The following is a 26,770-nucleotide window of genomic DNA, read 5'->3' as shown; positions in this document are numbered from 1 at the left end:
AGGGACCTAACTCGGGCTTTGTGCATTGCAATATTATCCCTGTGATTTTCTAGAAGCCTAGACCCCACTGTCTTCGAGATTAAACTCAAGTTTTAATTGCATAAATTATAAGAAGTGTCAGTAGTGAACTGCAGCAGCCTGCCCCTTCAAGCCCTAGGTTGCCATGGTTATGCCTCAGTCTCTTCCAACAGCCAAATATGGGACACTTTATGGCTAAAAGTGAGAGACACAAGAAATGTATTAGGGGAAGAAATTTAACTTGATGTGGGGTTCATTTTGCAGAACTTCTCTAACCTCCATTTCATAATCCCACATTTCTGGAAAAATTTACAAAAATAAGAGACAACATCAAGCTTTGTGGGAAGATGCTTGGGTGTGAAAGAGAAGGGCCATCCTTCATGCTGAGAGAGAGTGGAGAGTTATGACTGTACACAGCCATATTAGAGCAGAGATTATGGCAAAGCAAACACCAGGGAGAACTAAAATATGCACATGATGATCAGTATGAAATCTTTTCATTTAGTTCCCACTGTGTAATTTATTCATACAGCAGCCATCTCACAGGATAAGAGTACATAGAGGGGAAAATGTGTTTTATCAGAGTTCAATCAATGTTGTGGAGAAAAAAGTCATCTTGAGCCTTAAGGCAGTCATGCTAAATTGTAAACACTGGTACAGATCCAACAGTTTTATGAGGTTGCTCACTTCCATTGCTCAGGAATAATTAGTATTAATGATGCTTACAAAGATTCACTTAAAAAAAGCCAGAGGAGCTGAAATGTCCAGGAGAATCCTGGCTTCCTGTATGTGGCTTTTGAGAAAGGCAAATCAATACCTATCATTAGGAAGGAGAAGTCAGGCTAGGGCTTCTTATTCATTCTATGGCCTGTGGGCCAATTGCCTATTAGCATCCACTTTCCTGCAACTCCGAGCCTTATCCATGGTGTCACACTAGCAACAGTAACAAGTATCAAACTAAACCAGTGCTACCTATGCTGCCTTACATTGGCCAGTCTGGTGTTGACTGATCAAGCACCATAATTGGGGCTCTTGCTCACTCTCATAAAGATAGAGGACCCAATTCTCCATTCCAGCTGAGATACACTCAGCGCAGGAACAGGGGAGGGTGAGCTACAAAGATGACTTTAAGACCTCTTTAACTCTCTCTGTATTCTAAGCTTGGTCAGCTCCCAACGTACGTTAGAGCAGTCTCAAGGGTGCACTAACTTATGCTCAGGATGCCCATATCCTCATGTAGCCAGACTGCAGTGTCAGTTTGGTCCTGCCGACTCCCACAGCACATCCCTGCCAGGCCCTCTGTGCTGGATGCTGCAAGGGGGAGAAGTGTAGGCCAGCTGTGAAGCCCCCTATGCCAGGGTATTCCACTGGGGGGAGATCCATCGCTTTTATACGTCCTTTATGGCATCAGTATTTGGAAAGGAAGAGTTAGGACAACAGAGAATAGGGCCCTGAGAATTTGATTCACCCTTGCCGTGTGTCACCACTACAGCTGTGCAAAGTGAGTTTGAAACACTACTAAATCAGGACGGGGTCGTGTTTTCCACTCACTTTGCACACGTGTATGTAATGACACAAGATAGAAGGCACTGAAGAATCAATCTCTTCTATAAAAGCTGGTAACAGGCTAGACTCCTCCCCATATGTCCATGAAGGAGAGGCAAGGAAAGAGCCCACCTCATAGCCCCTTCATGTTCCTTCTGGGGAGAGGGAAAGAAATAAAAATCCATGGTGAAGTAGCATAGGGTTGAGGGGAAGAAAGAACAAATGGATTTGAGTGAGGAAGGAAAAGAAAACAGCCAAATTTTGGGGTGGAGCTATGAGGAGAGAGTAATGAACTGACAGATTTGGGAGAAATGGTAAGAGTACTTTTGTTTGGAGTGAATGCACTAATCATTATGCCTCTGTCCCTAATGGTCTCCACCTGAAAGAAGTGACAGAGAAATCCTCCTCAAGGGAGGAGGAAGGCAAATCTTCTGACCTCTCCCCTTCAAGATCACTATGGCAGAGGGACAGTGCACATAACCGTAGCCTGTTATAGTGACAATGTTATGGTGGCCACTTCTGGCCTGGGTGACCAGACAGCAAGTGTGAAAAATCAGGACGGGGGTGGGGGGTAATAGGAGCCTATATAAGAAAAAGCCCCAAATATTGGGACTGTCCCTATCAAATTGGGACATCTGGTCACTCTAGTGAGTACTGGGGGAGTGGGGGGGGCAGACCATTCAACCGTTCCTCCAGTCAAGGGACTGGACTTGTTTTAGCCCCAGTGTTCCACACAATTTGGCATCCCCTCATTTTTATTGACAACCATTATTTACATCAGAAATACAGAATAATTCAACTGAGATTCTAGACAGCTAGTTAAGAAATTAAATATTAATACCACAGCATTTTAAGTTTCCTGCCTGAATACTTTACTTTGTGTCCCTCATTTGGGGTCTGTGTGACATGCTGCCTCCCACACGTGGGCCTTGGCAGGTTTAGAAGCAGGGGGAGGGATTTTCAAAAGGGCTCAGCAATGGCACAACTCTGCTCCCATTGAAGTCAATGATCAAACTCCCCCACAGTTAGGTCAATGCTGAGCGCTTAAACTGTCTGTACTGGGCTATCTTGATTATCACTTCAAAAGTTTTTTTTCTCTTAATTAATTGGCCTCTCAGAGTTGGTAAGACAACTCCCACCTGTTTATGCTCTCTGTATGTGTGTATATATATCTCCTCAATATATGTTCCATTCTATATGCATCCAAAGAAGTGGGCTGTAGTCCACGAAAGCTTATGCTCTAATAAATTTGTTAGTCTCTAAGGTGCCACAAGTAGTCCTGTTCTTCTTTTTAAAAAACCCATCACTGGTGTATTTGGCACTGAAGAGTGACTGGAAGGAGTTGTAGGATCAGTGGATTTGAGGAAGCATGAGGAAGTGTATAGACAGCAGGAATTGAGTGAGGTCAGGGAGGGGAGAGAGGATCAGTTAGAAAATCTCCCCACCTGAGTTAGAAGAATCATCATTTTTGTTATTCATTATCATTATTATTAGCAGTAATAGTAGTATTCTTACAAATTTAAGTCCAAACACCCTGGAAACCAATTTCACACACATTTCAAACCAAGCTGTACTGAAAAGAAAATTCACACATTTCCCTGAAACAATGTAAAAGAAACATTTTTATTTGAAAAGTCTTGGACATCCATTACATTTAATTAAGCTTGGTCATTTATAGGCATTTCTATGGGACTCCTCACTTTAGTAACTTAGCATCCCACACACATTAATGAAGTCATCTTTCTTAAGATCACTAAGAGGCAGTATTAATATCTGCCTTTTAAAGAAAGAGAAACTGAGGCAGACACACATGCTTAGACTGTTATTTTCAAAAGCTCCCATTAATTTTGAGTGCCTTCCTTGCCACACCTTGGCCACTGATTTTGAGAGCAGCCCCAATTCTGTTGTTTTCAGCATCTCTGAAAATCGGGCCCTCGTTGGGCATCCAAAATTAGTGGGTACATTAGAAAAACATTGTCAAAGTGACACAGGAAGTTTGTGGTAGGGCTGGGTATAGGACAGATTCCCAACCCTATGCCTTAACCACAACTTCCTGTCTTTTCATTACAGCACAGCAAGCTACTTCTGCTACCTCAATAAGTTATCAAAACAACCTTGTAATTTACCTCACTCTTTCTTTGGCGTTTTATACATCCTGTATGTCAATGAAATGTCATCTTCCCAGCTCATACCCTTAGGAAATTCGTCTCTAACAAAGTCTGAGTCTGAAAAATGTCAATGATAATGGAAACTCAGAAAAGGGGAAAGTTGTCCACAACTACTCCTGGGGCTGCATTCTTGCCAACAGAGTATGTTCTTCTCCTTCCTCAGTCAAAGTTGGATTGCATAAATACAGCTATGGTTCAAATGATGTCCTTATGCTACCTGTGTCCTGAAAATACTTGGCAGAGTTAAATAATGCAGTTATAAATGTGTACTGTCACTGCTGATGCCTGAGGTCATGCCACTGAAGTACTTGCCATCAAATGGACACCTGCTGAAAAAAAGCATAGTGCTAACCCAGGCATATTCATTATACGACTGCATGCTCCCAAATAACACCTCCACAACCACAAAGCTAAAGGACTAAGATTTCTTGATGGGAAGAGCCAAAGAATTCCTTCCTGTTGCAAGTGGAGTTACTGATCTCAGACCTGCTGTCAGTTACATGGGTGCAATTCCCCTCGAAGTCAATCAGAACACTGCGAGATGCAGTCTTAAGTTATAATATGTATAGGAATGTTCTGGTGCAGGGAGTACATAACGTATGTTGATGAACTTCCCAGATGCTACTAAACTGAGGGAAGTTGCAAATAATACAAAGGAACATAGAGGCTGTGATCCTCAGGTCTGGCCAATCTGCATGCAGGGTTTGGGGAGCTGTGCGTCACCTTTGTGGTTTCCTGATCTCCGTGGATGCTGGGAACCAAATCAGCCTCCAGCTGCTGGGAGATATGGCCCCTAAGGGTACATCTACACTGAAAAAAACCTCATGACAGCGATTCTCAGAGAGTGGGTCAACTGACTCAGGCTCGTGGGGCTCATGCTCCGAGGTTAAACATAGCAGTGTAGACATTCCTGCTCGGGCTGGAGCTCAGACTCTGAAACTCGGCGAGGGGGGTGGGCCTCAGAGTCTGAGCTTCTGCCCAAGCAGAAATGTCTACACTGCTGGTTTTGTTGACCCAGGCTCTGAGACTTGCTGCAGTAGGGCTCGGGGTCTTTTTGGCAGTGTAGACATACCCTAAGAGACGGTTACTCTGGCTGGTTATGTCTGGAGCAAAGCAGTATTCCAGGCAATACGCTGACACATCCACCCTATCTCAGGGGAAATAGAAGGTGGTGGTGTAGAGTCAGCTCTGCCAACTGTATGCGATATTGCCAACACCCAACATTCAAAAAGCATGAGTAGGGCCTTGAAAAAATCATGAGATTTTACAAAAATAGTCCAAATGGAGTTCTTCTGGTTTGTGAGCCTTTAGGGTGCACACTTACGTCATGTTTTCAAGCTGGAAACTTACTTTCTTTTTTTTAAATGAAAGCTGAGATTCTCATGTAACCACCTGACTCCAGCAGCTGGGACTTGAAGAAAAACAAAATATCACAAGACTCAGGATAAAAAATCATGCAAGCTGGCAGCACGGTATAGGCCAGGGATCGGCAACCTTTGGCATGTGGCTTGCCAGGGTAAGCACTCTGGCAGGCTGGGCTGGTTTGTTTACCTGCCGCGTCCGCAGGTTCGGCCGATTGCAGTTCCCACTGGCCGCGGTTTGCAATCCCAGGACAATGGGGCTGCGGGAAGTAGCGGCCAGCACATCCCTCAGCCCGCACAGCTTCCTTCAGTCCCCATTGGCCTGAGACAGCAAACGAACCTGCAGACACGGCAGGTAAACAAACCAGCCCGGCCCGCGAGGGTGCTTACCCTGGCAGGCTGCGTGCCAAAGGTTGCCGATCCCTAGTATAGGCCAATCAGTGATTCTCATGCTAGAGGAGTCCCCAGCTGCTCTCCTATGGCAACTGACAGCCCTTTTGTCCCACCAGAGCAGTGTGAAGAGGTTACACTGGGGTAGAGGGCTTGGCCTAGAGAGATCACAAACAAGGGCAGGCTTTAGAAAAATGAGACTCAGCTTGACGCATACAACTAATAATAATCCAAAATACTGTACAAAATATTCAAAAAGAAGGAGAAACCTGGAAAGTGGTGACACTGAAAAAGATCCAGGGGCAGCATTGGACAGCAAATTAGATATGAGTTGGAAATGTCAGCCAAAAATGCAATGCTTCTTTGGGGGGCATGCAGTCGGAGAGATGAGGCAATAGTTCCTGAGCCAATGATTGGTCTTTCCACTGATTTCAGTTGGACTTCAATTTGGTCCTGTTTCATTTTGGTGTGACCACCACTGCAGGAATAATGTGTTCGTCCATGGGCATCTCAATACCAGAAAGATATCTGACAAATTGGAGGGAGTTAATTTAAGAGGAACAGAATGATCAAGTCAAATGAGGCAAGATTAAAAGGTCTAAGTATAGTTTAGCTAAGAAAGAACAATATTTTGCCCTGTCCTAGTAAGTAGAATGATTCCAGGAAGCACAGCCAAAAGTAAAGAAAGGGAAAATTTAGACTGTATAGAAGGAAATGCCTACTGTCACAGACAGGTACTAGGTTGTGGAATAGTCTCCCAAGAGAGCCAGTAAAAGTCCCATTCCATAGGATATTTTCAACAAGTCTGGACATAGCACTAGAAAATGTGCTGAAGAGAAAATTCCTGCTTTGTCAGGGAAACAGATTAAATGATCGAATAGGTCTTTTTTTTAATCCCTGGTGATGTCATTCTGCAATTCTATGATAAAGGAAGAGATTCATATACAGTAGAACAGGGGTAGGCAACCTATGGCACGTGTGCCGAAGGCGGCACGCGAGCTGATTTTCAGTGTCACTCACACTGCCCGGGTCCTGGCCACCAGTCCAGGGGGCTCTGCATTTTAATTTAATTTTAAATGAAGCTTCTTAAACATTTTAAAAACCTTATTTACTTTACATACAACAATAGTTGTGTTATATATTAAAGACTTGTAGAAAGAGACCTTGTAAAAACAGTAACAAGTATTACTGGCACGCGAAACCTTAAATTAGAGTGAATAAATGAAGACTCGGCACACCACTTCTGAAAGGTTGCCGACCCCTGCTAGAACCTCAGAGTTACAAACATGGGAACGGAGGTTGTTCGTAACTCGAAAATGTTCATAACTCTGAACAAAACATTATGATTGTTCTTTGAAAAGTTTACAGCTGAACATTGACTTAATACAGCTTGGAAACTTTACTATGCCTCCTCAGGACATGTTCTTCTTAGTCATGTGAATTTGCCAAATTTAGAATTGATTGTATTAAATCTTGGCCTGTAAGAGACAGAAGAAGTAAAAGTAAGAACTTATTAGGGGGAAAAAAAACTCGTTTCTTTAAGAATAGCTGCTGACTGGTCTGTTGCAGAGCAATGGGGAAGATAACCCAAAAGCCAATACTAGAGAGCCAAGCCACGTTCTAAATTCCTTCAAAGAAGTTCACCTTTCAGCTATTTTCATGTGATGAGGTACTCTCAGTGCAGAGCACTAAAAGACATCAGTAGGACAGCAGACAGAGTAGTATTAACAAGCATTTATCCAATATTAGCTATTTGGCTTCTGACTGTAGGTCTTCAGTCCAGAGAAGGACAACGTAAATACCTCCAGTTAGGGCATGATCGCCACACAAAATAGGACTAGAGAAAGGAAGGCATTTGTGATGGATTTGGAGCTGCTAGGTAATACTCTAAGACTGGTTGCCGACTTTCTAACCGAACAAAACCAAACACCCTTGCCCTGTCCCTTCTCCAAGGCCCTGCCCCACTCACTCCATCTCCCCTCCCTCCGTCGCTCACTCTCTCCCACCCTCACTCATTCGCTCATTTTTACTGGGCTGGGGAGGGTCCCTTTTCGACCAGGTGTTCCTGTCAAAAAACCGGACACCTGGCAACCCTACAATATGTAATAATTTTATGACACTGTGAGGTGAGGTGAAGTTATTGTAGGTTCAGTTATAAGACTTTCCTGTATCACTACATTGATCTAGCTTAATATGAGGCTATGGGAAGAACAAACAGGAAAGCACCACAATAGCTGTAATGAGCAGCATCCCAGCAAACACTGGTGGGAGTGGGGGAGCAATTACAGGACAATGGCCTTCTTCCAGGCTCTGGCCTAAAATCACACAGCTGTTTTGCCAGGCTGGGAACTTTGAGATCAAACACAGCTAAGGTGCTCTCTGTAGTGGAAGGGGCAGTCTGGAGGGACAGGCTGACACAGAAAGAGGCTCTGTGGAGGGAGTCTGAAGAAGTTGGGATCCAGGGAATGGTAAATGGTTTGGTTCTAAATAAAGAATATTTGCTTTAGGAATGTTGTTTGGTCACTGGCTACCACTGGCACTGCTCTCAGAGCCCTTGGCTACACTGGCGCTGTACAGTGCTGCAACTTGCTGTGCTCAGGGGTGTGAACCCCCCCCCCCCAGCGCAGCGAGTGCAGCGCTGAAAAGCGCCAGTGTAATCAGCGCCTGCAGCACTCCACGCTCGCTCGCAGCGCTGCACGCTACTCCCCTCGGAGAGGTGGAGTACATACAGCACTGCAAGAGCTCTCTCGCAGCGCTGGCGGCGCAACTACACTCGCACTTCACGGCAGCGCTGTGAATTCCCAAGTGTAGCCAAGGCCAGAGGGAACAGAACTGCAGGGTCTAAGCTTCAGTCGAATTGGCTGAGCTAACCACAGTTAGTACCAGGGGACTGCAGCCCAAAGCTCAGTCAGAAGTGGTCAAATCATGTGATTGCACCTGGAAAGAGAGGTGATGACTCAAGGCCCAAGGGAAATGCACATGAAGAGACAAGCAAATTAGACATGGGTTGGAAATGTCAGAGGTGCAGTTAGCCCAGTAACTGTGACATATTTGGTGAGACAGTGACAGTGGTGAGGTTCCAACAAGTGCCAACAGCAGGGAAAGTAAGTGTTATAGACGGAAGAGCAAGAGTAAAACAGTCCAGTGTTCTTGTCTAAGGAGAAGGTAGAGAAAAGATAGGCCGGAAAGATGAGTTATGAGCAACTCAAAAGAAGGCAGCTGGTGCATTTATGCAGACACAGCTAACCTCTCAAGAGCTGACAAAGGGACAGCTGGTCAACCTGCTGCACTCTGAGGACCAGAAAAGAAATGATATTCCAGGATGGGGAGGGCACTCGAGAGAAGCATCCAGATTGCCAATGGGGTACCAGAGTCAAAGTTGCTGGAGGCCAGAATGGAACAGCAGAATTGGGAGATCTTGGGGATGAGCGCCTCGAGGGAAACAAGGAAGAGGCGGATAGAGGCAGCAATTGGACTCTGTCCAGACCGAGTTCACCTTTTCAGCAGCAGCTGGCATCGAAGAGACCGGCTAGTGGAGGAAAACTGCAGTTTGAGAAAAGCTGCAACATGAACTTGAAGAGGAGAAAATGCACCAGCAGCCCCTGGACCTTGTAGGTGAAGGCAGACCCCACAAATCGGGATCCTTAGGAGGCACAGATTCTAAATTGCTACCGTACTATAGGGAGGGCGGTGACATAGATGTGCTTTCTATATGCTTTTGAGGTGAGCTGTGAATAAATCAGGTGGCCATCAAGGGCTCTGGGAGCTGGCAATGAGACATGGAGGGTGAACTTTCTGGCAGCCTCGCCAAAGGGGGCTGGGAGGCTGCCCCCTTGGGGCAGCAGGCTAATCAGGTGGCTGCCGACACACACAATGTGCATGCAACTGAATTTTCACCTCTGATGTCGTGAGGCTCACACCAGTGACACTTGCGATACTACAGCAATGAAGACCACTCTGTATCTAGATAAAATGATACCACCTTTTTGTCCCAGCCAGCTGTACAATGACTGGGAATGCGTCCCACGGTAATATTGGTTTGTGAAATATGTAACTTCCACTTTCTGTGTATGCACATACCAGCTGTGGGACAAAAATATAACCTTCAGTTCCCATTTACAGTGCACACTGGCTGTTGTAATCAATAGACTCCTGTTAAACATTAGCAAAGAGAGGCCAAGGGGTGTGAATAACGGACAGAAAAAAAAATCCTTATTTTCCATGAGCTGTTAAAAAATCTCCTCTTTGATACCAGCATCTACAGGAATCCTACAAAGCCCAGGGGTCCATTTGTCATTTATGGTTTTCTGCATATCAATGACACATTGACTTTCCAAACATCTTTAGTCGAGCTGGGGGAAATATTAGTCACCAAATAGATTTCTGAACATAATGGCAAGCTCAGAAGGAAACCATCTCCTTTTGCCAGAACAAAATGTTGGTGGAGAAGTGTTGAAAATTGCCCAATATTCCTGACCCTCGTCCTGGCACTGCAACCCTAATCCTGGCCTGGTGTGGAGGGGGATGTCCCAGGTGGAGGGGCTGGAAAGTGAACCTGCCCCGCATGCACCCCACCATGGCTAGTCCTATCCCATGGGACTAGGCCCAGCTTCCTGCTCCAGGCATTGCAACTTGGTGCACGGGGTGGCAGCGTCACTCAGGTTTGGCCCAGCTGCTCCTCCACCGTGACAGAAGGGCAGCCAAGACAAACCTGAGTGGCGCTGCAACCCGTGCGCCAGGTCACAATGCCGCTCACTCAAATTTGTCCCAGGCACCCCCGTCATAACAAAGGGGAGGTCAGGACAAATTTGAAATGAGGGGGAGGGGCTGTGCAAGTGTACCCAGTGCACGTTGGTTAATCCAGGCCTGATTTCTGTGGGTCCAGTTGCATCCTTGGAAGCTGGCTAACACCACGGCTGTTTCTCTCTCAGCCTCTCTATTTTGAGCTTGCACTGCCTGCTTCAGAAAAGAGAGAGCAATTATTTACAAGAGGAAATATTCTCCATTCAGTGAGCACTTCGAATTCCCTATTAATATGAAAGGAGAGAATAGACTCTGGAGGAAAGCAGTGCAATATATCAGTTCTTATTAACTGTCAACACCAACATGGAAAAATACTTAAGCAAATTGGCAGTTTATATCTCCAGCTAACTTAACCTATCAGAGTTATGAAATGCACACTCAGAAAGAAGAACTCTGCCTGTCGATGGGGTTGTTGATGAGTCAGATAAATAAAAAACCATTAAAGCAACTGGCAATTTTTCTAAAATCCTAATTAAAAGCCCTCTGAACCATAAGTAAATGGGGGGGGGGGAAGCTCTAGAGATGCAGGGTCAGATCCTCAGCTAGTGTAAATTGACTTAGTTCCATAATGGAGCTATGAACATTTACACCAGCTAAAGTTTGGTTCCACAGGCTTTTACCTGTTTATTTCCCCTTGTGCTAGTTCTGACAACATTATGTTGTCACTGTACAGATTTAAATGAAGAAGAGTCTACATGTTTTTACTGACAGATAGTAAGGTGTTATTTGTTGTGTGCATGGTAATAGACTCTGATCCAAAGAAAAGAAATCCCAGGAGATTAGGGGGTCTGGGTCTCCTCTCCCTTATACCAGTATAAATCAGGAGTAACACCACTGAAGTGAATGGAGTTACACTGGTGTAAAGCTGCTATAAATGAGAGGAGAATCAGCATCTAAGGGTATGTCACCTTTGTCCGCCTTGTCCTCGCCCGTCTCTCCACGAACACAAGCCAATGCTACACCATTCTACTTTGTTGCGAGCACGTTCTTTCCATTTCTGGCCAAAGAACCATGGGAACCGCCCTAACATGTTTTCAGTCTGCCAAGTGGTTGCTTGTAGTCTCTGGGGATCCAGTCACTGATGTGGGTTGTTCACCTGTTGTCTTGCCTGCAGACTACATGACCCGCCCATCTTTGCTTTCCGTCATACATCGCCTGCACTACATCGGTCACCTCTGTACGCCTTCTGACCTCCTCATTCGGTATCTGATCATGGAGCAATATGTCTGAGGGTATGTCTACACTGCAATTCAAATCCCATGACTGGCCCATACTAGCTGACTCGGACTCACGGGGCTCAGGCTGCGGGGCTGTTTAATTGCAGTGTAGACACCCAGGCTTGGGCTGGAGCCCAGGATCTAGGACCTTGCGAGGTGGGAGCATCCCAGAGCTTGGGCTGCAGCCCAAGCCAGAACATCTACACTGCAATTAAACAGCCCTGCAGCCCGAGCCCCGGGAGCCCAAGTCAGCTGGCACAGGCCAGCTGTGGGTGTCTAACTGCAGTGTAGACATACCCTAAGAGTCAACTGATTTTAATGTGCAGAGATGAATAGATGTGGAAAAGTCAATTTGGCTTATTTAATACAATCAGTTCTAAATTTGGCAAATTCACATGACTAAGAAGAACATGTCCTGAGGAGGCAGTCCCTTACTCAGTACAAGGAAGTACACTGTGATACCATCATCAACGTGGGTGGGGGAACAAAATTCCAAGATTACTAAAGGAATGTGACAGCATATTGATCACTCTCTGACAGGGAGGGCGTAAGATCTATTTGTCAAATTTGCTCAGAAGAGCCATAAAACGGAGGGACCAGCTGTCTTACAACATGTGTATTATTTCTTCTTAACAGTCAATTCATCCCCTGAGCAAAATGGTTAGAGTTGTTTAGTTCATCTCAGAATTTCAACATTTAGGAATATCGAGAAGGGCTTTTTAAGTTACCATGTAACAGGCGTGAAAAAATAATATGTGGAACTGTTTAGGCGTTTACTTTTAAATACATCAGTGAATGTCCCATATTACTATAGAGCACATTTCACTTGTCTGCAGCAAAGATATTTATTCACCCAAAGATCTCAAAGCATCCCATCGAGGCATTCAAATATTTGTATTAAACAATTGGAACAACTGACACAGAAAGAGCGAAAGGTCAAGCTTTTCAGAAGCGGCCTCTAATTTTGGATGCCTCAGTCCTGGGTGCCCAACATGAGACACCTAAGTTCACATTTTCAGAGATTCTGCTCACCTGCAACTCCACTTGAAGTCCATTTTCCATGGGAAATCGGAGGCCGGGTGCCTAATTCTCTTCAACCCCAGTGTAAATCAGGAGCAACTGCACAGCAGTCAAGGGATCTGCACTCTTCTAAGTGAGAGTAGGAACAAGCTGAGGGCCCAAAAATGGAAACAACCCAAAATCAGAAACAATTTTTGAAGGTGCAGGCTTAAGTGGCTCACCTGCTTGCCCAAAATTACACAACATCACTGTTTCACAGTCAGGAATAGTACCCAAATCTAGCGACACCAGTCCTGGTGCTTTAGCCACTAGATTATACGTCTCCTCTTAGAATGCCATCAACAAATAGGAGGAGGGTCAAAAGACAAATAGCAAACAGTAGGACAGTACATTGCTAGTTGTATAAAGTGGTGACCTTACCATACAGAATATGTATGCAGAAATATAGAAGAGCTATACCATAGAAAATCGAGGGGACAACTGGCAAATGGAGAAGTGATAAAGAATTAAGTCAGCTGAGAATTCAGTGATTCCCAGGTGTAGGTGAAGTTATGTAGAGTTGGTAGCAGCTAAAACTGCTTTATACACAGAGGGGTGTCCTGGTTGCTCTGGAAGGTAAGAAGTATTATTCCCAAATTTAATGCATAGAAGAGAATAAAGTGTTGACCTGTCACAGGAGGTTTTGTTTATGGCTTTCACTGGAGATCTGTGAGTTGTAAAATGTGCATTCTAGTTGTTTTTATTTCATATATAATAAACATAAATGCTTTCTTGCAGAAATCAATGACTCTTTAAAAGGTTTGTTTGCTGTCTAAATGATTTGCAAAGTCAGTGAAGAATGCTGTTGGGGGAGTTCTGGCAAGAGTTTACAGCATGGAGACAATAGTATGTAATAGAAGTTGGAAAATATTTAGACTTGGGGGAAAAAACAGCTTGTGTAACATTGTTGCAGTCTCCGATGATCTGGGGTGGGCTTTCACCATTCACATTTATGGAATGGGAGTACTGGTTAGAGGGGAGGAGAGGAAAGTATGCCATTGTATGTTTGTTTGTATGCATAATAAATAGTTGTTTTGTCTAATGGGGATATTTATTAAGTCATGCACTAACAGCCTGAGAGCTTTTTTGCCACATCAGTGACACTACACAGCAAAGCAGACATAGGAACAGCAAGAACTAGAGCTGGTCGGGACATTTTTGACTAAATGAAATTTTGGCGAAATATGCTGTTTCACAGAGACATATGGGTTTCAACGAGAAAGAGCATGCATGCACGCATCCACGCACATTTGCTTCTCAAATAGCTCAGGTTTCGATCCAAAACCAGACATTTTGACACAATTCCATTTCTGGGACAATGTTCTAACGGGGTTGATTTTGTTCCAATATGGAAGGAAAACAGATTTCTAAACCTCACAAGTTTCCACAAAACAGAACGGTTGTCAGCTTTTGCTAGACCTGGTCCACAGGAAGCCTAAAAGGCTCAGATCGTGGTAGATACTGACTCCCACAGTTCTCTATGCAGCCATCTTGTTGCAGAGAAGTCTTTCTAATGACATTTTCACACATGCTTGCTGAAACCATAGTTATGAGACATTGTAGTATTCCACCCTTCTTACTGAAGGGCATAGGCAGTGGTTGGAGCCTAATAGGGTGAGAATATAAAGCAGAAAGGTGGCTGATGAATATAATGCCCATAAAATCAAAAAGTACATAACAATGCCCTGAGAGCCCTTCCCACCAGAAAAACTAAGGTCTTGTCTATCCTAGGGATTTGCCCTGATTACAGTCATCGGTGGCCACCAATGGGCACCCCATGCGTAGACACACTAAGCCACAATTTGCTTATCACTGCTTAAAACTGGGGTAGGCCCACCTGGGGCAAAGAGAAATTTTGGCTGCCTATGCTTGGGATTGGTCTCAGTGATATTAAACTGGTGATGGAACTCGATGGATGTGATCAAGGAATATACCCAGGGTAGACAAGACCAGAAGGGAAGAGTGAAATAAAATATTCTTGCAAATCTGTTCCCAATTAATGGTCCACACAGGAAACTGATGCAAAAAATATCTGAATGACACATACCTTTAGTTCCAAACCAGTAGCATCATTTGAAGCATCAGTGAGATAATATTTATATATTAGGATAAGAATCCTGTAATATAAAAAAGATTTCTGCCTTCATTGTTACAAGAGCTGTGCAAACCTCAGAAGAGTCAGAGCTTTGGTTCAGATAATCAAATGTCTGGCTGCACATATTGGAAACATATCATTCTAGAGATCTAGCTGGAAAACTTATGAAAACTGGCTTGCATTTCCAATCTCAGCAAAAATTTAGAAAGGACAAAGCTATATGAATATCAATACAACAATTATACTTTTTGAAATTATCCATTTGAGGTTTTGGATCATTTCTTATTTTATTCAAGCCAGCTAGTCTAGAGTGACCCCAAATACACTATTAGGGACTAACACACTATTACAAAATGCATGTTTGCTTTATGTAATAGTTAAAACCAAAGTTACCTACCTGATTCTAGTTCATTACACAACAGATAACGGCATGAGAAAGCTGAAGGTCAGCCAGCTAGATGTAGGGATTAGCAGCAAGGACACCACAGTGACAAGGCATGAGTTCTGGAATAGCTTCAGGTCTCATACTGCCAGGTCAGGGCAGTTCAGCCCATAGCAAAGGAGGCTTGTTGGCCACTGGGAGGAGATGGTGGGAGTGGTGGCACTCAGTTCTTCCCAAGCAATTCTTGTCAGCCAGTCTTCAGAGTGGTCTCGGAGGAGGCCGTTCATTCACCCTTCATGCCAGATGTTGAGTGCTGCATTCACTGCAATCTAAACAGAGGGGAATTAGAGGCATAAGAGAACGGACTTCTTATAAGGTTGAAGGATCCTTAGAATTCCCCCTACAGTTGCTACATACCATTGCTCAAGACAGTAACTTTGGCAAAACACGAATAAAATCAAATACAAAGAGAATTAGATAGGTGAGCTATTTTTTAAAATAACGTAGGCTATGCTGTATTGTTTCAGATTACACTAGTGTCCTTCCCGATAGGTTAAATAGATGAAGGTATGTGTAACTAGTGTATACATAAGTACTCCTCATTATCACAGATACCAGCAGGACCCAGTGCCAAGGTTTTGTAAGAGCTGGGGTAGCCCATCTCATTCAGACCTAGTGATTTGTGGGAGTAACAAGGGGTGTGTGAGGCACAAGCCAATCTGAATCAGCTGACAGGTCAATGTCCATTTTCTGATCAAACAGAAGCCCCACGAGCTGGCTGATAGAAGGTCATGGTTCTAGCGCAAAAGTCAGGTCAATAAACTTCAGTGCAGTACTAGTCTACACCATGGACAGCTTGGATCAGACAGTATTGCTACATTCCCCATGCTTTTTAGTGCCCATATTGAAGTCTAATTTCAATGTTAAACAATTGCTCACAACACTTAAATGATGACTGCAGCATTGCTTCATTCAACCAGATTTTGTAGTCTTCATCCCAAATCTACCAGAGTGGTAGAATTGCTGAAGTTAGAGTGGTGTTAGAGTGGAGAGTGTATTCACACACTTGTAGCAAAATCATTAGATCCAGTAGTGTAGCTAGCCATTTGATATTTATCCACACAATGGCCAGTTCACTGCCCCTCAGTGCACGATAAGCCTACAAACTCCCAATGTATATTTGCCATTATACACAGTAAGAACTGTGTGAATGCTAAATAAAAAGTTCCATGAATATTCTCACATCACCTTTGTGTTCCCTTCTTATAAACATTCACACCACTGTTTAATTAGCACTCATGGTTACAGAAAGCAAATTTTACAAATATGCACTCAAACACTCATGGATTTTAAGTTCTCTTTCTGTAAGCATTTGCGCAAGATTATAACTACATTCATATATTTGGGGGGGAAACAATACCAGGTGCCTTATTTCATTAATCACCTCTAAACTATAAAACCTGAAGTTTGGAGTTCAGACTTTGAGCAGCTGCTTTAAAATAAAAAAAATTCAGGAGAAATTTCTTTGAATAATTTTGAATAATGAATATAAAATATTTGCACACAACTGGCCAAATTCCATCTCACATATGACCACGGAATATCAATGGGAAGCCTCAGTGAGTGCTGCTAAACCTAGACATCTAGCAGCGGGTTAATAAAAGATCTGTTGAAGATGATGCACCAAACTGGGCTCCAGGAAGTTAAAACTGAGCTAGTACAATGGGAATACAAATGTGGCAATAGCATGTCCTACGGTGAAAAGGGTGTTATGTCACGTATCACAAAAAAATATTTCTCCAGGCCAGGGTGCCTCTGACATGTGACCTCCCCCAAAGAACTTGCTGGTAATCAGAAATCCCAACCACCCATTTGTGAGAGGAGAGTACACTATTGGGCTCTCGCAACTCATTGACATGTAGGAGATACAGAGACTCATCAGCCATTAACTCCTTCTATGCTGCTTACTGCCTGGATTCAGCTTCCACAGGCATTCTCTGAGGCATCTGCCTTTCAAAAGGAACCAGTGAGATACCTGAGTCCATACTTTCTGTGTGGCTTAAAGCACACCATGGTTAATGAGGCTCACGGATAGGGTCTGTCACTGCCCTCATTGTGCCTCCTGTGATGCTTCCTTTCCTGGAGATATCCTACAGGCCTTTTCCACTTCTGATATAAGTCACAAGGCCTGTGATAATACTTTACCTCACTTTGAATATTTGAATAAAAAATGTTCTTTAACCTTTCAATGTCCGCTGTCTTCCCAAGTGTCCTGCAAAAAACCAATCATGGGCTAACAACATTAACTCCACATGATGCTTTGAGGGCCTAATCAATTGTTTGTAGGGTTTTCAGACTTTCTATTTTTCCTCACCAGGGCCTCCGAGTACAGCCTACCCTCTTCTATAAGAACCACCTCCTGGCTTTCTCTGTCTGGGTTCTTACTGTGGATGGTTTCTCTACTGCTCTCTAGAATACTGTCAGCATTTTGCTCTGCAGCAAACTCTGTTTGCTGTCACTGGCAGAGTCAAAGATTCCTCCTCCTCCTTCTTTTGGACATTCCCTGCTGATAAGGGGGCAGGGGCTTCTCCTTCCCTCTCAGCTGCCTTTCCCTCCTCTGAGGTTATCACTGTGAACTCAGGGAGGTATTCCCTTTTACTATGGGCCTCAATATTAACTGCTTTGGGCAGCAATAGTATGTCCTTCCCAGCCAACACATCCGCTGGTAAATTCTTAAGTACTCCTTAAACCTTCCCACTTCCGTTCAATGCCAGCCAAAAGTACTGTGGTTTTATACTGTCCTAAAGCTAGTAGTTTCACCTCCTTCCAGGAAACATAGCATTCTCCCAAATCACATCCCTCCTGACCAGGGAAATCTGAACACCAGTGTCTCACCACCCCGGCACACTGTACCATTATCTTCGCCTGACAAAGTTAACCAGAACTTCCTCTGCCACTACTGAAGCCTCTGACTCAAGGGTAGCTTCATTCACCTGAACAGAGAGGAGATTGAACTTAGACCCCACACTTAGGGCATTGCCTTTTCATTTGATCAAGTGACGCGCATAAGTAACGCTTTCTTCGGCCTTCCTCTTGGTCTGAGGTCCAGTCATTAGGGTTACGAGAAGGTGATTGGAACTGGGGTGGTGTGGATTTAGTTCCCTCTCCTTCCTCCTTTTTCCCTGGAACGAACTCTCTTTTATGCCAGGATTGTGCCCTGCCCTTTGGGACTTGTGCTCCTGAAATAGTCTCACTTGTACGGTACTAGTCAGCTGCTGCAGCAGCTGCTTCCACTGAGGCTGGCGTTTTCTCCCACACAGCGGCTCGCGCTTCCTTAGAGCAAACCTCAGAGAACTGCTCCTGAGAAAACAGATCTACCACCTCGTCCTTATCCCCTTGACCCTTTATCCATTTGCTCAAATAATCCAACATTTTGTGCACATTTTCCCCAGGACTTCACTTAACAACCTTTTTGAGGTTTCTGAATTAGAGGCGACATGCCTCTGGAGTAATCGGAAACCTTTTTAACGCAGACTTCTGGAACTAAACATATTTCGTAACATCACTAACATCCACATCATTAAATACTTGCAAAGCTTCTTCAGTCTGTGTGAGAATTAGGACAGTCATTCTCTAGCCACCAGGGATTTTATGTACCCTGCATATTCTTTCGAAGATAGTTAGATATACTTCAGTGCAATCAGTCTCTCTGAAACTTGGGCCCAGCTTGGCCCAGCTGTGTGATCCCCTGACCAGGATTACTCACAGGCTGAGAGATCAGTTTTTGTAAGGCCAGCATGCTCAGGACCACAGTTGCCAACTTTCACGTGGTAAATAAGCACCCAACTTTCACAATAAGCCAAAAATCAAGCTGATCCCATTTCAAAACAAGGCCAAAACAAGCCAATCCCTAAGAACCCCAACACTCTATGTGATTAGATCCCCTGGCGTGCAGTCTGGGACTGTGGTGGGCCCGCTGTGCACCCCTAACTCTCTCCCCCACTTGCCCCTTGCCCTTGCTTGCCTCCCTTGCCCCTGCCTGCCGGGAGCTGATCAAAAAAAAAAAGAAGAAGCAACAAGCTACAACAAGCAACAAGCCAAAAACTAGCCAACAAGCAACTCACAAGCCAATTAAGCCAAAAACAAGCCCAATTTCTGCATCCCCCTCCCCTCCCCCTGCAGGTTTGGCATATCTGCTCAGGGCATAAAGTCTCTCTTAACTTTTTCTAGGGCTTCTGCTTCTCGGGTTTCATGCTTTTTTGTCTTCTAGCTCCAGTGCTCTTGGTGGGTCACTTCTAGGGCTGCTTCCTCTGCCTTCCACTTTTGCTTCTCTGCCTCCTCTATCTGCTATTGCCATCTTCTGTGCCTCTATCTCAGCCAGTCTGACTTTCATGGCTGTCTTACCAAGAATTGGGTCAGGCTGGTTTTCCAAGTCCGTAGACACCCTCAAAGAATCTGGCTGCCCTTCATGTTGCTTGTCATTCCACAACCAGGGCTCTCATCCCTTCCACACTCGTTCTGCACAAGCAGCACTCTGTACACAACTCTTCCAACTACTTTTTGGTATATTTAGCATACACATCTTTGCTCATCCTGCCTTTTCTGCTACTTTATTCCCTTACTCAAAATAAACAGAAAACAATAAACCATGACCTTTTCTGCACCTGTTCCCAACCTTCTCATTTGTGAATCTCTTAGTATCTACAGTATTTGGTAAATAAGTGCCTGGAGCATGACGCTTAGCTAACCAGCAAACTGGGTGTATATCCTGCTGACTACACCATTGTGACGCTTCCCGGGGTATCCAGGGTTGTGAGGTGCCTCGCCACCACCTGCCTTCTGGGGTGCCCTTCTACTCCTTGAGGAAGTCTTGACTAGCTGGTGCGGATCAGCTGCCTGAAACCAGCAGCTACTGGCAGCACACGCGCAGCTTTCCAGGTATCCGTAGGCCTCGCTCGCTCCGTACAGGTTAGCGATAGGCGTGCACCAACTCCCGAGTCTGCCAGGCGACCCTCTGCAGGACCCTCAGCCCCTGTTCCTCTGATCTGTCACTGAGCTCCCAGATTCGCTGCTCCCAAAGGAACAGTGCACTCCAGCTTGCAGTGTTCCACTCAGGATCTCCACTCTGCACAACACACAGCACATATATGCACACAGAAAGAGTGAAAACAAGAATAAGTTCATGATCAAAGAGCAGGGATTCAAGTGATAGCCAGTAAGACTACTAGAAACAAATGGTTACATACAAAATAAAATCATAACACACTTTTCTAGAGCATTAACTTAACTCACAAGACATGCCCCCATCTCCTACACGATAGCTTACCCCAACTCCTTTTCCCAGCATTCTCAATCAGAACCCTGGGCTGAGAACCCTTCTCATAAGATCAGGTGGCTTGTCCTCACAGACTGAAGGTATACCTGGGTCGTCTTCTGCACCCTAGCTATAGTTTCAAAAGTTCATTTTCTTACTCCTAAAACAATGTAACCCCTGCTGGTTTTGTTTTTTCCTCTAGCCATGGCTATCTATTAATTAGCATTTTGCTCAGACTATAAATAGGCAGCCATTGTGAACCATGCAATACTTAATTTGCATTTGCCCATCCAGAGTGAGGTAAGTGCCTCTTTGCCCCCGCCTGACAGGGGATGTGGATCACCTTTCAGTGACTTGCCTTAACACCAACCTAGAGAACATTAATTTTTAGTATATATATACATAACTCTTCATATATTTCCCATACATGCATTTCACAATGAGCGTGCTGACCCGTGTAACACAGGCTTTTGTTAGAGACATTGCACGACATTCTTTGACAGACTAGTAGGTAGATGCCAGACCTAGGGGATCCCTGTAACTCTTGTGTATCTCTGTGCCCTCTGCCAGCTGGCATCACAAGGTCCTTGGGTCATACCTCCTCATAACCCCTTGTCCTCTAGTGACTTTCCCTTTTACATATAACTTTTAAAACATTCAATATCTTTAAAAGTGCAAATCCCCAAATTCTAAATAACAGATGCACAATCTCATCGTTGTCCCCCTTTACAACAGTTAGACGCCGATCCTTTTACTTTCTCTGATTCATGGAATGTTGGTGGGGTTTTTATTTTTAATTTAGGACTTGGGAGACACCAACTTTTTATTAAAATAAATGCACTGCTTTTAATGAAATTGTGGGTATTCTAATGCCTTATATTGGCTTGTGTGAGCTCAACATTGCCTTCTTCTGCATAGGGTAGTGGCGTACTATCCTCTGGCTTAACCTATGGGGCAGCTCAGCAAATAGAAGCCTGTGTCTTTGACACCAAAGCTTGTGAGTTCAACTCCAATTACTGGATGGATGGATGGATGGATGGATGATTGCTGGTGGTATGCAGCTGTAGTCTTGTCTGCCCAGATTCCAAGTAGAGATAATCAGATAAATACAGTACATACTGTACTGTCTGTCAGTCAGAGGTGCTGCTTCAGTTTGAAACATTACTGCCAGCAGTCTCTCTTGCAGAAATATGGCCCATCTGGAATGATGTGGCATCAGTAGCTCTGCCAGTCTATGCCAAAGAGTATAATACATGCAGCCATGATCACTTGAATTTACAAAAAAGCGGGACTGTGGTAATGTTCATAAAGTACCCACCAAATGAAAAACCCATTCATCAAAGTGCAGCCACATTTCAGTGCAATTTCTTTCATGCCATGTCACATTGTGCATATTTCCGTTTCACAAGCCAACCATGCAAAATAGCAATTCAGCCTTCCTCACGGCCAAAACACTCACACACGCTGATGAAAACACGCCCATTGATGAACAGATAAGAGCTGAAAAAAGAAAAGTTCACACAGTCTTGAGTTAACAGATCATTTTGGCTAATTATTTTGCACAAACATTTGCACTGAGCAGATGAAAAAACTTTTGTTTTTTCAGTGGCTTATGATAGTGTAAAAATCTTCCACAGCCTCCTTTTTTCTGCCCTGGGTGTAGCAAGCATTACACATGTACAGAACAAAAATGCTGATCATTGCCAAAAATAAGACAAACTGCATTGCAAAGAAAACCTTCAATTGAAGGGAGAGAGAGTCGTCTTCCCACTGCACGTGGCTTGCATGGGGATTGTTGCTGATCCTTCAAAACACAACAAGACAACCTAAATGCTTTCTCTAGTTCTTGGGGCATAAGGGCATGCAACATGTGTGTTTATGTTTAACTATTTTATTGTGTTTGAACAGGCAAAGGATTCTTCTTGAAACTATTCTCAGATGCTTCCAGAGCCAGACCATAGACTGTAGTGGAACCAGGGCTTGTGACTTAGAAAGGCATCCTGTTAAATAGTTAACAAGTGCTAACTGTCAACTCTGTGTTCCTGGGGAACCAGGGCACAGTATCCAGCCTATCTGACTCACAAAAGACCTCCCCCACACAGCCTCTGCTTGTAAACCGATCAGAAGAAAGACTTACAAAAAGCAATGAAAAGGTGGTGGAAGACACACCTAAACTCCTCAGGACAAGGGTGAGAGGATTAAGGAAATGCCCCTAGCCTCATTTGCATCAAAGATGGGACAGGGAGGCATCTCCATTAACAGATAGAATGCAGAACAGAGATTCCAAGGCAAGAACCACACTGAACTATGGGACCAGAAAAGCACTGCATGATGGGGGATCTCTGCTCCAGATGTGAATGAACCCACACCTGAACACACCCAGCTCAGTAGTTATCAGACCAATTCTAGTAATAAACCCTTTATTGGTATCCAAAATACTGAAGCTGCCTAATTGCATTGTGAGTTCCCTCGAAGGAACACCACCTATAGCCAGGAATGAGCAGTTCCTATTGTCTAGCCTGAACAAAACAACTTTGATATACTCCCTTGAGCCATCAGTTTACCCATAAGCAAATATAGTGTTCTCCCTTGAACCACTGTTCTTTCCCTACCAAACTCCCTACCCATGCTCAAGTAATATTCTGGTGCCTGGCTCCAAAATCTGCATCAGTTCCATTGGGACTTCATCTTCTCCTGACTGATCGTGCTGGGGGCTCTACTTGTCTCCAGCACTCCAGATCCTCAGATACCACCACCACCTGGGACCCCCAATCGATTCAAGCTTCACAGAGTGGTGAGAACCTAACTCTCTCTCTCCAGGTATAGCCTTCTGACCCTGACCTGTGTGATCAGTTATAGTTTTCTAAATCTGACTTTTAGAATAAATTTTAAGTTAGATTTAATATTATAATTGTTTGGTTGGTTCCCCTATGGTTATTACCTGGCAATAAACAACTTTCATGGTTAAGCTGGTTGCTTCTCTCTCGCTCTCTCCCCCCTTGTGGGTGTTTTTTGGCTTCCTCATTCGCTCTGCAACAACACTCCTCATACCTAAACTAAAGATCCCTGCAGCACCCAAAAATCCTGTGGGGTTTGCTCATCAAGTGAGTTACTACCAGAACAATTGTAACGTGAAAGTGGGGGTAGGGACGTGCTGAACTTGAGGCATATGAGGGTGACAGCTTGGAAGTGCTGCTCGACCCAGCCTACTGAGTCAAAGGATATATAAGGGGTCAGCTGATTAACCCAGTCCTCTCAGACACGCTCAGGGCCAGTGCAAGGAAGTTTCGTCTAGGGCGCGAAACTTCCACCTTGCGCCCCCCCCCCAGCCCTGCGGCAGCTCCCCGCCCCTCCGAGGCACCCCCCTGCGGCAGCTCCCACCCCCGGGGAGCCATGAGGCAGCTCCCTACCCCAGGTCACCTCTGCTCCGCCTCCTCCCCGAGCATGCCGCCCCTGCTCTAATTCTTCTCCCCTCCCAGACTTGTGGTGCCAAACAGCTGATTAGCGCCGCAAGCCTGGGAGATGGGAGAAGTGGAGCAGCCACAGCGTGCTCGGGGAGGGGGCATAGCAGAGATGAGCTGGGGTGGGGAGCCATGTGGCAGCTCCCCACCCCAGCTCACCTCTGCTCCGCCTCTTCCCCGAGCACACTGCCCCCGCTCTAATTCTCCTCCCAAGCTTGCGACGCCAAACAGCTGATTGGCGCCACAAGCCTGGGAGGTGGGAGAAGTGGAGCGGCGACCGCATGCTCGGAGAGGGGGCGTAGGAATGCTGTAAAAAAAATTAGGGGCACCGCTTTTTGGTACCCCAGGCAACCACCTAGTTCACCTTAATGGTAGCACCGGCCCTGGACACGTTCTGTGTGTGTGTTCGTGTTCCTGGGTCTGGAAGAACCCAGCCCTAGGGAACTTAGGTCCTGCAGGATAGCTCCATTGGGAGGGACCTTGCAGAAGGGAGAAGTAGAGTGCCGTATGAGAACACAAGTGACACAAGCAGTACGTTGATAGAATTACAGAACCCTGACCCAGAAGAGTAATCCTAATAAATGAGCATACCCCAAAGTAACGGGTAAAGCTAGTAACATAAGGGCCTGCTTAATGCCAGTGAAAGTCAAAGTTCCTCTCAGAGTCTTTCAAGAGATGTCCAGTCTCATCATATATCTCCTTTTCCCATTTCTTAACAGTTTCCGCTTGAATTTTCATTAGCAGATGCCTTTCAGCTTTTGGTTTGACCTTTGAAGCAGACAGAGAATGGTTTACACTTTCCAAGTCTAGCTAAGTACTTTTATACCCTTTTGGGTTTTGCTCAATGGGGCTTGGCTTCCCCATGCATCACTGTCCAACAACCCAACTGTTGAAATGGAACCTGTGCATTTTCAATCAGCACATGCTAAAAACTTGAATTGCAGACACTTTTCTCTTCTGAAATCTTGACAGTTTCAGCCTTTTTTAAAGCAGCCTACAGTTAGCTGGTTTGTATTTAATAGCTCTTGGCAACGAGGAGAGCTGGAGCAAAAAGTACAGCAAACAAATGTAAGAACAGTGGAAGTACCTTAGTATATGTATTGGTCTGTGTCTTGAAGAGGTTTTGTAACAGATTTATAACAGAGGTCAGAAGAAATGTGTTTATTAATCAAATTGGACAAAAGTAGTTACACAAAATAAGTCACATTGGATCCATTTTTATTTTGATGCGTAATGATCAATATGGATAGTGTGAAATATACTACACCTGAGACCCATCTACTAAAATATTTGAGCCAATTCTGAAAAAGGGAGTGAAGGACAGAAAGCCAGGAAGACTGTCCCTCAAAGCAAGATAAGAGTCACTTGGACTCCTAGAAGGTCAGCAAAAACATCCAATAAAGTTGTTCCCTTTGAGGACAATCACCCATCTGACTTGCCTAGATGGCAAAACCTTAGATCAGAGAGGCTCAGTAAGGACAGCTAAATGGGAACACTTCAGATTCGTTCAACAGCAACTGCTTCTCCACCAGCTGACAGGGCTGCAGAAAAGTGGCACCCAATGGTCAAACATGTCTACTGATGCTCTTATCTTGTCCGTCATTTGAAGAGACACACCTGGAAGACAGAGCCCACAAGCATAAATGAGCAGGGAAGTGTTGCCTGATTTATTAGAAGTCAAGCCTCCCACCTACCACAATAGGAAGCACAGCCTCAGTGTTGCTGTTCTAATACTTAGGAGTTGAGATGAAGAGCAGGTTGACCGTTGGCATCTGGCTGCGTCGGGTGAGGGGAAAGTGTGTTCCAGTATTGACTCCAGGTAGGAAGCAAGGGAGCTCACACCTGTGGCTTTGGCTGTTATGGGATGGGTCTACATGGAGGCAGAAGGAGAGGCAAGCCAGGGTGATGTAGCGTGAATGATAGGGCTGCTTAGTAACCCTCATCCTCCTGCCTCAATTCTCTTTCTTTGCCCTCACTCATTTTTGTTACTATTAGGCTGAGCAGGAAACAGAAGGAAGGCAAAGGAGAGCTAACTGCTCTGATGCTCCAGGCATCCATAGGACTGCTGCTACTGCCAACAAACAAATAGGAAGAAAAATGGTATTAGGTAATTTTATGAGCATTTTGCTTACACAGGAAATGTAATCAACGAAGACACAGTGTACTTTGGGACTTCCTATATAGCAGCATTATCTATAAAAGGAATGAATGCTATTAATTTTCTGTCTGAAGGTACAGTACATTCCACCACCTTTGCCCCCTCAGGAATTCCTGTTAATGCTGCAGAGATTTATGGACAGTAAACCTCAGGGCTACTGGACAGCCAACATTTTATTTGGGTAGCTGTTAACCTCTGAAGCCTTCTGAATACAATATATTCAAAGACCCAGGACCTTAGTTTTAAATACTGCTCAACAGGAGTAGGTCCTTGTAACAGTGGCTGTCATGGTAATGCAGCTGCTGCCTCAGTTTCCTTCTCTTGGAAAGGTGGTTCAGCCCTCTGCATATACTAACATCCCACCTCTGGTAGGGGGACCAAAGTTCAATGTAACTAAATCAAGTTTCCCCTCAGTCTGTGGGGGGCACAGATTTCTCATTTGGGTCTGTGTCCCACTTTGGCATGGGGTGGTGCGGGGGATGCTCTGGCTCTTGGGCCCCTGGCAGGCGCAGGCACCCAGTCTGGGCCTCAAGCCCATGCTGCTTTTTTGCGCAAGGTCTCTTCCTCCACCTTGTTCTCAATCTTCACCCCATATCCTAACAAACTACGGGACAAAGAAATCAACAAAGTCCAAAGAGAAACCAACTAGTCCCTCTCCTGGGTTTCCTCTTCTTGATCACCCTGCTCTGTCTAAGGCTTCTTCCATAGCGCCTTTGCTGGAGACACCTCCAAGCAGCTCCAGTTCTTTGATCTGAGGGAAGGAGGCCATTTGTATAGTTTGACTTCTTTCCTAGCATGC

General features: G+C 44.8%; 1 long non-coding RNA gene across 2 annotated transcripts; it reads right to left on the bottom strand.

Moving 5' to 3' along the window:
• Window positions 1-3,204: 3,204 nt before the first annotated feature.
• On the bottom strand, window positions 3,205-15,593 carry LOC117874914. 2 transcript variants are annotated; one of them, XR_004645111.1, is made up of 5 exons: window positions 15,456-15,593; window positions 15,054-15,367; window positions 14,609-14,678; window positions 12,535-12,672; window positions 3,205-4,060 (listed from the first exon to the last, which is right to left on the bottom strand). It is a non-coding gene; the product is annotated as an uncharacterized LOC117874914 (long non-coding RNA). The 2 variants fall into 2 exon arrangements; XR_004645110.1 differs by having other exon boundaries at window positions 3,205-4,057.
• Window positions 15,594-26,770: the final 11,177 nt, after the last annotated feature.

The sequence above is a fragment of the Trachemys scripta genome, chromosome 3 (assembly GCF_013100865.1).
Source record: "Trachemys scripta elegans isolate TJP31775 chromosome 3, CAS_Tse_1.0, whole genome shotgun sequence".
NCBI lineage: Eukaryota > Metazoa > Chordata > Testudines > Emydidae > Trachemys > Trachemys scripta.
The sequence above is the reverse complement of the archived record's forward strand: the minus strand, read 5'-3'. Positions and strand labels throughout refer to the sequence as shown.